Source organism: Diadema antillarum, unplaced genomic scaffold (genome assembly GCF_040938485.1).
Source record: "Diadema antillarum isolate AM-2024a unplaced genomic scaffold, OU_Dant_1.0 seq00000674_RagTag, whole genome shotgun sequence".
Lineage (NCBI taxonomy): Eukaryota > Metazoa > Echinodermata > Echinoidea > Diadematoida > Diadematidae > Diadema > Diadema antillarum.
Genome location: NW_027271580.1, coordinates 1,740,624 through 1,752,785, shown reverse-complemented (window position 1 = coordinate 1,752,785; position 12,162 = coordinate 1,740,624). Strand labels below are relative to the sequence as shown.

At 38.7% G+C, this 12,162-nt stretch overlaps 1 protein-coding gene across 8 annotated transcripts in view; it reads right to left on the bottom strand.

Annotated features, from left to right (window-relative positions):
• LOC139736901 (transcriptional enhancer factor TEF-1-like) overlaps positions 1 to 5,370 on the bottom strand; it is a 75,109-nt gene extending 69,739 nt beyond the window's left edge. For 7 of the 8 annotated variants that reach the window (XM_071647568.1, XM_071647571.1, XM_071647572.1 and 4 more), the window contains exon 1: positions 5,237 to 5,370. The gene's annotated coding sequence lies outside the window, so the exon portion shown is untranslated. Of the gene's footprint in view, positions 1 to 4,927; positions 5,200 to 5,236 lie in introns of those variants that run through there. The other variant, XM_071647570.1, reaches the window with a different exon arrangement.
• Positions 5,371 to 12,162: the final 6,792 nt, after the last annotated feature.

Here is a 12,162-nt window from a genome sequence, read left to right as displayed (position 1 = left end):
TGCTTCTTCACCTCAGTCATCAAAACACATGGTTTTGAGTTGATAACAAACTCCACATGATAATAGATGCCACTCCATTGTATGGCAAAACATTTTTAAAATCCCTGAACAAGTTCTTAAAAATGTAACACATGACATAAATGCAGTATGTGAATTTTAGCAACCAAAGATAAGATGCCAATTGCAATTTTACAACATATTCATGTTCATATCAGTAACTTCTGCCATACTTTGTAAACTTAATGGCAACTTTTAGAAAAGATTAAAGAACACGTTAACAGAATCTGAGAGAATTTGCATGCAGCCATGACATTTTACATTTAGGCCATTTTCCATTGAATAAAGAGACAAAAAAAAACTCTCCAAGTGTGCTTTACTCACATTTATCGACACTAAAATAAAATCCATAAGTGTCATAAGAGCTATAAGAGTTACCGTTGGGAACAATTTTCATACCATCATCTTTGGCTACCCATATGTGCTGGTTAGGAGCGAATACTATATCTGAATACACGATATTCCTGAAAATGCTGCAGTTGTGACATGGCATTTATGCTTTCGTCCACTCGTAGTAGGGAGCACAGATTTTTACCATATTTTGTTTCAACACTCCTGAAGAAAACAACGCCACACTCTGGTCTATGTGGGTGACATGTTATACCGTGCTGCTGGTAGGCAGATCATCCAAGGGAAAGATACATTTTGTATTTCATGGGGCACAGACCTTGATCATACCATCAGAATCTTTTCTTGCCTTTCTCTCTTTTTAGAATAGGTGACTACACGTAGTGTCTGCTAGCATATGAACAGAGTATATATGCAAATAAACAATCACACATATGTATTTGTTATGTACAGAAATTTGATATGAAAGCTGATATTCCTCGGCTCAAAATTACATATGTAGTTCTACAAGATTCCTTACACTGAAAATATGGCAATATACCCCCACTTATTCTACATTATTATCATTAAGAATGACACCTCATATTCACAATACAAAGGAAAGGATTACTAAAAAGAATAAAGGAATGGATTACAAAAAAAATAAATAAATAAATAAATAGATAAAGGAAAGTTATATACATCTACATGCGTAAGTCAATCGAAAATTACTCCTTCCCATGAATAACAATTTTACTACAAGAAAATGGTCCCACAAAATCAGAAGCTTTCAAAGAACAAAGTCTTCAGGTGTTTTTTTTTTTCTTTTTCCATCAAAGTTTGGGATTGATGTCTGTAGACCTACAAGTACATGTACTGTACATGTACGTCAGCCCTATCAAAGCCAACTTTCATGGACCTATGCTCACTGCAACTGCAAATGTCATGACAACTTTATTTGTGCTATTAAGCTGGTAATTGCCTTGAATGTTCAAATACAATGAACACAAAATTACTTGGAAAGTTGTATTTTTAGTGATATTTAAGTAATATATTGGATGAAATGACAAAAATGACAACAGAACATGATGCAAAAAATAAACAATACAGTTCAACAATCAACTGACTGAACACAAATCTCTTTCACTAAATAATCTCAATAATGCTCTAACTGAAGCCTTTTTTATTACATCATACATAGTATTATACAGTGCATTCTCATTACAACGCACTGCGGAACATAGTTTTAATGAAACTCTTGCTACAATGAAATAAAAATTCGGGTTCCAAAATTATCATCTATTATATCTTTACATACTTTATTGTTCAGCTATAACAAAATTCTCATGTAACAATTAACTGCCGGTCCAGCTAGAGGACTTCCTTATAATGAGAGTTGCCTGTACTCTTCAGTCACGTGTTCAATCATGGGCTTCTTGTGGTGCAGCATAATAATTGCAAGAATTACAATGTACAAGTAAGAAGCTTCAGACTCTTTTGTCTTCTGTACAGAATGCCCAGTATCAATTCAATGCATGCCGACAAACATGTCACATACTGTAAAATGAGGAATGTTCGTGTGCATTTTAATTTTGCGAATTTCGAGAGCGGCAACATTCGCGAAATTAAAATGCATGCGAAAGTTCTTGCCTACACAATATGCATTGGATGCCAATGGTAAGTCGCGAAAATTTCATGCTGCGAGAAAGGCCGTCGGCTCCAATTCGCAAAATTTTCATGCCGCGAATATATTGTGTTTTACAGTAAATCGTATTGTTACTGAGTTTTTTCCATCACCCCTTTAGCACTCCCTACCATCAAACATTCATCTAATCAGTGTCTAAACAGGCTAATAGGTCTGTTTAAATTCAGCCCCATCAACTTCTTCCTGATGCCTGGTGTAATAGGTTTGTAACAGATTTACATGACCCCAGACAGGGAAAATGAAAATGTCTGCCTATTGTCATTTTCTGTCTCTTGGCACTTAAAACTAGGTACCGTGTAGTTCAGTTGGTATGATAACCCTTGGAACAAATGTTGAGTTTCCATGTAATATTTCTGTTTGCACTGCTGTAGGAAATCATACAATGTAGACTCATCACTTCAAATCTATACATTAAACACTGCCATGTCTTCCATCTTGTGGACAGCATGGCATTTCTGGGGACATACGAAACCTTGAATCATGAGTTGTATTTTACAACTTCACAAATTGTTACCAGTTCAAGGTATAAGTGCGGAAAAGCCCAACCCCCCCCCCCCCCCCCAAAAAAAAATAAAAATAAATAAATAAATAAAAAATAAATAAAAATAAATAAAAAATAAAAGATAGTTCGGAAAAAAGTGAAAATAAGAAATAGTGGCTTTTAATTGCTGGGTTGTTGTTGTTGTTTGTTTGTTTTTTTTCAGGAACAATGTACATGAATCGGTGAGTTTATCAGTTGGAAAGTAGTCTCATTTCTAGTCACCACCAACTCCCCACCCCCCTCAAAAAAAGCCAAACAAATCTGGGATTAAACAAATATGAATAACAGGTTTAGAGACTTGACAAACAAAAAAGCCCCAGTCCAACCAACCGTTAGTGGAGTGACTATAGACAAGGAGACAGAGAGATAGAGAGTGGGAGAGAAAGAGAGAGAAATGGCAGCATGTAACAAAGGCATGGTGCTGGCTTATCACAGGGCTCCCCTGCCCTAACAATACGCAACGGTTGTTTACACATACAGCGAGCTTGCCACGCACCGTGGCTTGCGGCAGCTACCGTGGGCAAAGCTTCAGCACCATTCCTCAGCTAGCTAGAATGTATGGGGCAATAGCTCTGACAGGAAAAGAGGAAAGTTTTTCTTTTCTTCTTTTTTTTCTTTATTTTTCTCATTTTTCTGCTCTCCCCCCCCCCCCCCCCAACTCTGGGGAGGGTGTGATCTTATGCGACAGCCAGCATTTGCTTCATATGTTAAATGTTTGAATATTTGAAAATTCTAACTTTTCTCTTCAAAATGTGTTTTCCTAATATTGTCGGTTCGTTAATTTGAATTATGAATGATGTTAAGAAGATCACTTTCAGCTAGAGTCAACCTACCTGGATAAAACCATCAACATAAACCATTGTCACGTGGGTAAAACTGCAGTATTTGGAAGGATTTGTTCTAGCAAGGAGGTACAGATATCACATACATGTACCTCCTTCGTTCTGTGAATGGCATTGGCAGTAGGCAGCAAGGCTTCCATTTTTTTCCTTTATTATACAATAAAACATATAAAAATAGCTTAAAGTGTCATTAGCAGCTAGAATTCTAAAATATACAGCTATAACACGAACGATTAAATTCTGCTTCACCTAGACATGACGCAACAACTCTACTGGGTACCGGCAGCGTTTATACTAGCATACAACACTGAAATATTAGTGATTCGTATCTTGCACTGTACAGTATATCTGGGGTAATTTATAGTGAGACACAGAGTTAGGTTCCATCTCATTTTGTACCCTAGGACTCAGTAGTCCGTAGTGGGGGTACATGCAGAGCTCTCACCCTATCATTCTTTCCTTTCCCAGAACTGTTAAGAGGGCCTGATATATTTCTCAGTCTGGCAACAACAGCCTTATATGAGTTGGAGGGAAATAAAAAGAAAACTAAGATGGATGACATGATTTGGTGATCGAGTAGTAGATCTCCGTCTTCAAACACTTTCCCAAACGACATTTTCCTTGAAATCCGATTCTACTTTTCTACAAACAAAATTATGTCGCTCATATCATTAAGACGAATGTTATACAAGGTACCCGGCGTAGTACATCAGCAGTTCTCGTAGTTTTCACACATGACATGAAATGTGAAAGGAATCAACAATTACACGTTTTATGATAGGCCCGACTGGCTACCTACAGTTGAGTATGAACACATGAGGGATCCGGGTTTCTGACTCGAAAGTACATGTATTTAATACAAACGATGGACAGTAGAGTATTCACCACAGTTTACGTATTCAGGTGTTTACTTTCATGACATCGCGGCTAGCTTCAGGTCTGAGTGATACTGATAGGAAGGAAGACAGGTATGGGGGTACTGTATGTAGTGTATGCGCTCTGCCTATGTGTAAACTGCAGGTGAATGTTCGCTGAGCGATAGGCAGGCGGAATGAGATGTTCTTGCTGCTGTCGTCTCGCACAACACAACGAAAATCTGCGCCTATCGGCTCGCCAGCAGCACGGCTCGAGGCTCGAGGCCCGAGTCTGCCGCGCATTTCTCTGCGAGATGCATCGGGCACCATATATGGAAGAAACCCTCAACTCTCCCTGCTCCCAAGCACTACTGCAGTCCTCGGCTCGGAGACAGCGGTCGTGTCAGCTCCAGCATGGCACAAGTCGCTGCTCCTGCTGCCTCGAAGACTACCAAATAGCTGGCATGTTTTCTATTGTCGTCCGGGCAGAGCTGCGCAGGATTGCGAAGTATGCCGCGGTATACAATAAGCCAGCTCGTGTCCACAATACACGGCCGTTCGGACCAACGCTAGATTATGCACAGAAGCGCACATACTTTACCTGCGGATTGGAGGCACAGCGGACCAGTATCGCCTCTGAATTGTGGCGTTCATCTCAGAACATCTCAAACAAACACTGGAATACGGAGCAAAATATACTAACTTAGCCTGTAACATGAATTTCAGGTGTCTCAGCTTGAAGTAAATCAATTTAGGAGTCGACCAAAACAAAATGAACTTCGAGACTCGTCCGGAAGTCCTAGCTGTCGGAAAAATGGCAAAAATGTCAAAGATGCAGGAATTTCGGAAAGACATCGTCCACCAAAACCATGTTTTAATTGTCAAAAATTTGGAAATAGAATAAACTGACCTTATTGGCAAAGGCGTTTGAGTCCAAGGCACGGGAACTTGACGGTAATGGACGGAATTCTGGCTGAAAAGATGCTTTTCAGTGAAGATTTTTCACGTTCCAGCAGACGTTCCGAAAGTATGTGAGGAATGAAGAATGGTATGAGCGCGCTGTAGCTGCTAGTCGAGAGAGACCAGCGCTGCAGGGGGTGGGGCCACGCGGACCAGACACGGGAGGGAGAATTTGATTCGCAAATCAGCCGCACCTGCGCAGCGCTCACTCCCTCGCTCTCGTATCCCTTTTGTAAAGTCACTTTGATCTAAAGAGAGTGTCCTATTATCACTCTGGTGTTTTTCTTATCGAACGGGTAATCCTTTTTTGCGGTCTTTGTCTTCTAAAATGTCTGGGTCTTCGAAACATACAAATAGAGAGAGAGAGAGAGAGAGAGAGAGAATGAAAGAGAGTGTGTCAAATGGGTAAAAGAATGGAAACTGTGATAAAGGATGAAACCCGTGATTTCAAGCGAGAATCGATCGATGGAATTATGAGGGAAACCTCCGATTCTAGTCTGTTTTTTTTTTCTTACATTAAAAAAGAATAGGATGAGCAAAGACCTTAATTGTGTGTGTGTGTGTACGTGTGCATTTGGTACAACCTTTTTAGCCGGGGAGAAGTATGGTCAACTGGCAATAGCCTCAGCAAGGGAAAAACAAATTTCGGATTCTTTTTTTTTTTATGCGAAACATCTGTAATTATGATATCCATCGTTACTTTGGTGCTAATGGAAGAATTAAGTGGGAATAAAATCCTTAAAGTTGTTTTTATTATTATTATTATTATAATGATTTGATGGGATTCTTCTCATTCAACTCAATCTCTTGATGATAATAAGACTGTATCGATCTGAATAGAGGTCCTTGATATATTCAAAATTAATGCAAGTATACCTACAGACCCTGTTTTATGAAGAGTTAAAATCGATTATATAGTTGATTTCAACTGTACGTCTATAGCAGCCTGTGTGGTAAGGAAATTTAAAATCAATTTCATCCTTTGATAAAACGGGGCCAGGTGGAGCCTGACTGTCGACGTTAATTGAATTTACGCAAAATGAACGAATCCTTTTAACAAGCATTGCAACGTGCTAGGCACGACTATCTTGAGAAGCTCTCTCAGTCCAGTCTCAGGTCGTTTTAAGAAGAGGTAAGAGAAACACCAACACGTACTTCATGAAGAATAACCGGATCTGGTTGAATTTTTACCACTTTTGAATGTAGAGTGATGAAGTTGCGTATAAACTGTAAGAATCAAACCGCAACACAAATCTCAGGTGATTCACTTGTTGCTGTTTCATTCTAAATTCTCCCAACCTCCAATGCAAACAATGGCCAACGAGAAATCGATGATCTCATCGTTTCAGACGCGTCCACTCTTATGCGGGGCTGTTATTGTTGCACCGCAACACAGGGACCGGACATTCGCGCTAAAATAAAACTAGACAAGAACTGCCCTAGTGAAATATCATGTCTGCGGCAAAACAAATACGCATTCTACGATTTCCTGTATACCTTTTTCTGATATGAGTAAGCTGACTGCACTTTCACTGCTTTCACTTTGCTTCCAGTTGCTGACAGTATTATCTGCTCGCGAGTTCGAATACAGCCTCCACCGCCACGGTTTCATATTGCGCCCTACCCCGTTCCCCGAAACTCCACAAAACTTGGGATATTGTTATCATACAAAGTAAACAAAATAGATCCGTTCCTCGACACAGCACTCGCGCATCATCTTCCCCAGTTCTTTTGTGCATCGCATTTGGCGGGCTGAACAAACAACTCGATCTATGTTCATCACCACCATAACGTGTACAAATGATTTTCATGCGGCTACGTAGGTATTATCTTTTTGTGTTACTATGCAGCAGAAAACCGATAGTAAAGCAGTGATCTCCTAAAATCGTAAATCTTATTCTGACAAAAAAAAAAAAAAACGCGATCCTGCCACTGTCCAATAGAGAGAGAATGAGAAAGACAAACACACAGACACTCACAGACAAAACAGACAGACAGTCGAGACAACCAGAGAAAACAGACAGGAGAGCGGGTTAGGGTCAGAGGGCATGTTGACAGGTCAACTTGTCTGTTCGCTTTCGCCGTATTCCACTGTGTTGACTTTTGGTTCTCACACACGGCTCACTTATTTCTACTATATCAAATACATAGTAATTCATTGATAAGGAATTTATATTCTGGAAACTAGCAACTCTAGTCAACAAGTGACAGCATGCCACATATTGTTATAGGTCCTAAGGTGTCAACAAAATTTTGGACCTCGACCAAACCGTAATCTTTGTCGATGAATTTTAATTCCGCTCATCAGCAATTCTGCGCTCTACAGAAAATGCCTGTTGTTGAACATAATGTCAAAAATTTGCTCATCGCTGTTGACGATTTGATTAACATAAGTCACGTGTTGGAATTAAGACGATTCCGTTTGTATAAATCACCAACCACCACACAATTTACTGTGACAAAACAGCATGAAGCTTCTGTCGACCATGGGTGTAAAGACTGTAATCTCCTGTAATCCATGAAGACATTTTGTAAGTTCACTTTCAGTGGGTTGCAAAAAATCAAAATTTACTCTAAGATATCAGTGACTCTTGCACTGCATCGTGCATATATACGAGTGTTCATTTTTTTTTATTTAAACCAAAATGCTTCATACAATGATAAAACATCAAGACATTTCTTCTCAGTCAATCAGTTGCAATTTCTTCACTATCAACACAATACATTATATAGGGGCCTACACATACACTGTATTCTTCTTTTTTCTTCTATACAGAAGAAGAATGCAATGTATAATGGTAGAAAAAGAACGTAGAGATAAAATAGCAAACAAATAAATCTCTCCATATCTTACCAAAACTACAGCGGTGTTACATACATGTACAAAATACACATCTTGAGGTAGAAGGAGCATGTAACAGAAAGTATAGTATTAGTAGGTCTACTCGTCATCACTGGATTGCTATAGAGGCTATCAATTTGGGGTGCGAGCGCTTCAAGGGGAGGGGTGGGAAGGATGGAGGTTAACTATGTAGAGGGCGCTATCACGATTTGGAGAAAATCAACTGAATGCGTCATCATTTCCATATTGGTTTTGGCTGAGATGGGTGTTAGCCTTTTCGTGCTATATTGTAACAAGTAACAACGTTGCATTTTCTTGCCGAGAGGGAACCTTGCTTGTGCATGGGATCGTACATCTACAGTAATCAATTTCTTATGCTTTCTTTAATGTAGATTTGTAGATTTTAATTGACTCTATCGACCCCCCTTCGGCGTATTAAATATCGGTACAAATATGAGGTACAAATACGAGGTACAAAGATAACGATATCACAAACTTGTGAATATAACATGCATGAATATTGAATAGCGACAGTAAAGTATAACACATTAAATTTCAATACAGTATATTTACCCATCAAAACGGGATGGTTGTTTCACTGTCCTACTACTACAAGTGCAGATTTTGAAAGAGAATAGTATTTGTAGTAAAAATTATGTACATGTAATAAGGCCCACTTTTTGCATCTGTTTAATGTAAATGATTATTGTATTGTACTGTTTTGTTTCGTTTGTATATTAACATCAAGAACACGCAATTCAGCCTCTGGGCTGCTATGTATTTTCCTTTTGATAAAATAAACCAATATCTATCTATCTATGAAATAAACCAATATCTATCTATTTATTTATCTATCTATTTATTTATCTATCTATCTATTTATCTATCTATCTATCTATCTATCTATCTATCTAATTATCTAGCCTTATCTATTCTAAACTACGTTTTTTTTTTCTTCCTATGCCTTTTGAGTAGCCAGCAGATTGTGCGCGTCTCTCATTGCAGCAACTATAATGAACTGCAGTATAGGCTAATGAGTGTGTTACAGCGATCTATACCAAAACTTTCCTATCTGTATAGGTTGCTCATGGGAACCCCTTGAGGTGCGCAGCAAATATTTGATTGCTACCCGAAATTATGCATGTTGGCATAATCATTGGGTATCTAGTATATTGGTAGTGATAAAGTTCAGCATAGATTTAAAGTCACGCATTAGGCCCTATGGTTACAGGTTTTTAATATAGTCGTCAAAATAAATAGCGGCGCTGGCAATCTACAGTGATGAATTTGACTATTCAAGGACAAAACTTAGGCGTAACCAGGAATAAAATCTCGATAACCTTGATTTCGTTACACTGCTAATCTGATTAATGTTCTACTCCAAAAATGAACACTTTAATCTGTTTGATTAACTTCGTGCCTGTCAACACAGGAGGGACAGCCGAGGGATATGCCGTTGATGCGCCCGAGTGAAAATCACTCGACTTTGGCACACGAAGCAAGACGTACATAATTCAGTATATGTCTGCAGAGACCGACGAGGGTGAAGATAACTTCTTATCTGTCTGTCGCTTCTCTTTGTATTGGACTGGCGTCTCCACTAGTCTTACTACACGATTGACTACGATTGACTCACTAAGTATAAGACTTAGTTCTCCTATAGTTTTTTTATACACTTTGTCAGCATGTCCAGTCGAAAGACGCAAAATTTAAGTCCACTCCAAACTCCTGACGCCACTGAGGAACGAAGTAGATTCTAAGACAATACAGTACTCCTCGTGGAATGTGAAGACATCGTCATAACCAGGTTTTCCGGTAAAAATTCGTTGAGTTTGGAAGTCGAGTTTAAAAGTGCCAAGCAGTGCTTGCTATATAAAGCAGCGCAGCTTGCATGTCTCGCTGCAGGGGTCTAGCCGCGGCAACTGTGCGCAGTCAGAGGGAGGACGTGCCAAGATGCTCCCGCCCTTTAAACGAAGAAGACAGAAAAAAGAGCTCATTTGACTTCATGGCTAACTTGTACTCCTGTCCTGACTCACCAAGAGTTGGTTTAGACCTCTTCTCAAAGTCCCAGACAAAATTGGTCTTATTTCTCTCTCATAATCGTTGGCCCTACACTGATTTGTATGTTATTGTCAGCACCGGTTACAGGCAAGTGACTAAAAACGATGTGAGGAGAATGACATAATAAATGATATGAATGAAACAAAAGTGTCAACTATCAACATCAGTAAGTAAACTGATACTGCCCACAACATGATGCTAGTAAATTATATTGATATAAACATAATTGTTCTTTTTATTTAAACTTAAGATGGGTCATTCAGTGTCTAAAAAGAAGATGGTATCAAATATCTTGTTATAAGTTGATTATGTTTGTTGTCTTACTTTTTTTTCCCCGAGGATTTTATTTTTCAGCTGTAATGACTATGTGTAGTATTTTAATATCATAGCTCTTTGCATGCAGGTCGCAGTAGATTATTGCAAAGTTACAATAATTATGCCTATCAAAACGCTGGTGTGTTTTTTTATGGCTTCGATTGTACATGACAACACACAGTGCTATACTAACTGTTTTTTTTTTATTCTGTAGATTGTGATAATTCCCTTTGACATTAGTGGCTGGATATCTTAGTCATTTAACAGTAGACACAACACTTTGCATGCCCTAAAGATCAGTAGAGAAGACTGCAAAACAACAACATTCTGAAGAAGCCTCAGAGAGGAGAGAAGTGTTCTGCCAGCAGAGCGGCGCTGAATGACTCGCTTGCGGGTCAGCTGCCGCCGAACTCCCGCCATCCTCGTTGTCGAACGAACTCGCTAGGCGCCCGTGTGCACAGTTGGAAGGACTATACTGATACATAATAACAAATTGAGAATCAAAGTTTCCCTCGTTAAAAACACTCATACAAATTTATAGTTTAGTAATTTCTGTATTTTTTTTTGTGTGTGTGTGTGTGTGACGCACATAACCATCTAACGATGCTTTACTCCAGCAACGGACACTTATTTCTTTTGTTAGGTGCGTGTGCATCAAAGGCATATTCGTGGAGGTTTACTGAATAATGAAGATATAATGTTATGAAACTCATAGCTTTTGACCAATGAATTCAGATGCCCCCCAAAAGACAAGCGGGATTTTATTTTTCTCGTGATCTCAATGAGTTTGCCAACGTTCTGACATCGGGATGTTCTATTCTGTTCGACAACCAAGTTTGAGCTGCCGATTAAGCTCTATTAAGTCTTCTAACTCTTGTCATAATAAACTATAGGTGCGAAATTGTCGTGATGGAAAATTGTTAAACTAACAGCGTCCTAGTTTCTCAATGTCACCTTTAACAGAAAAAAAAACCCAACATCGCCATGTAAGCATGGGTTTAGTCATCGATGCTCATCGATGTTCATAAGAAAACATAGAAAATAAACCAAAGATATCATTGTGATTTTTTCTTGGTTATATCGTGACTTTGTATCGCGGAAGAGTCTGTTGCATATACGTGGATTGGGTTTTTATTTTGTAAAGTGCGCCGACATTTTATGTGGCAGATACGTTCTAACATCAAAACAAATCTATAAGAAAGAATGATAATGTGTGTATCAAGGTATTGTGTTACAGTCAGATCGGATCACCAAATCAATATATACTGAGTTGTCGTGTTTTGTTCTGTTTTTAATCCTGAAAGTAACAAGAAATAAACACTGATTGTGTATAGGCCCACACTTTTGAGATCATTTTGATGAATACTCGGAACACAGAGGTTGACGATCATTATCAGCTAATAGGGCGTTCGCATTACCAATGTAATTTTCATATATTCTTGCACATTTAGTTCTCGCCTCTTTATCAAACATACTTTATAAGTCGCACAGTGCATCTTGTTTGTGTCTTAAGCTGTTCAAAATGCAGCAAAGCTGTTATCGGCATTATACACAACATTCATGTCTACTTTAGAATCACCCCGGTATATAGTGTCCCCAGAGGTATACCGCGATATTATGCTTAAAAATATAAAGTATAATTGAGACGGACAAACAGC